An 854-nucleotide genomic window follows, 5' to 3' on the forward strand; every position below is an offset into this window, starting at 1 on the left:
ATATGTCCCCACTTCAGAGCCTCATCAGGGCTGCTGTGACTGTAAGCCTTTATGTCTCCTAGGAAGGCCCCACTACAGTCGTTCATTGCATTCACCTCAGATTTCTCTAAAACTGCTTCATCTTCCCTCAGTCATAACAGTAGCACATGTTATTTATTCATATTATTAAAAATCACATTTTTACTGTCAGCAGTGAAACAAGCACTTTTCCATCTTTATTTCATTAAAGCAGCATGGAGAGGTAGGTTTAATAAAATATTCTGATTAGTGTTATAAACCCAATATTCTCTAGTATTGATTTTTTTTTACTAAAACCAAAATTATGATGGAACTCATACTGAAAATTTGTGTAAATTCAAATGTTGTCAGAGTCCCTAAAATATTCATAATGTGTAGTGCTGCTCCAGGCAGTATTTCTCAGTTGGAAGCCAATTTGTGGAATTATATTTTACTCTGTAAGAGAATTTCACTCCATCATGTGTCATCATGTGTCATTAGGGCTGGTTTTCCCAGGTGTGGACCCTGGTCAATCATTCCTTCTTACAGTGACTTTAAAAAGCCACTTCATCTTCTCCATGGTTGATTTCCAATTTGAAAATGAGCATATGTGCTAAATAACACATTAAAAATGCTCAGCAGAATGTTTTGAGGATAATCATGCATGAGTCTAGAGAGGTGGCTCAGTGGTTAAGAGCATTTACTGTTCTTGCAGAAGACCCAGTTTCTGTTTTCAGCACCCACATCAGGGAGCAAACAACTACCTGTAATTCCAGTTCTGGAGGAGTCAATGTTATATACCCATATGTTACACATACATATTCAGGAATGTATACATTCACATAAAATAACAAATT

Source organism: Nannospalax galili, unplaced genomic scaffold, assembly GCF_000622305.1.
Source record: "Nannospalax galili isolate Female #2095 unplaced genomic scaffold, S.galili_v1.0 scaffold3849, whole genome shotgun sequence".
NCBI classification, from domain to species: Eukaryota; Metazoa; Chordata; class Mammalia; order Rodentia; family Spalacidae; genus Nannospalax; species Nannospalax galili.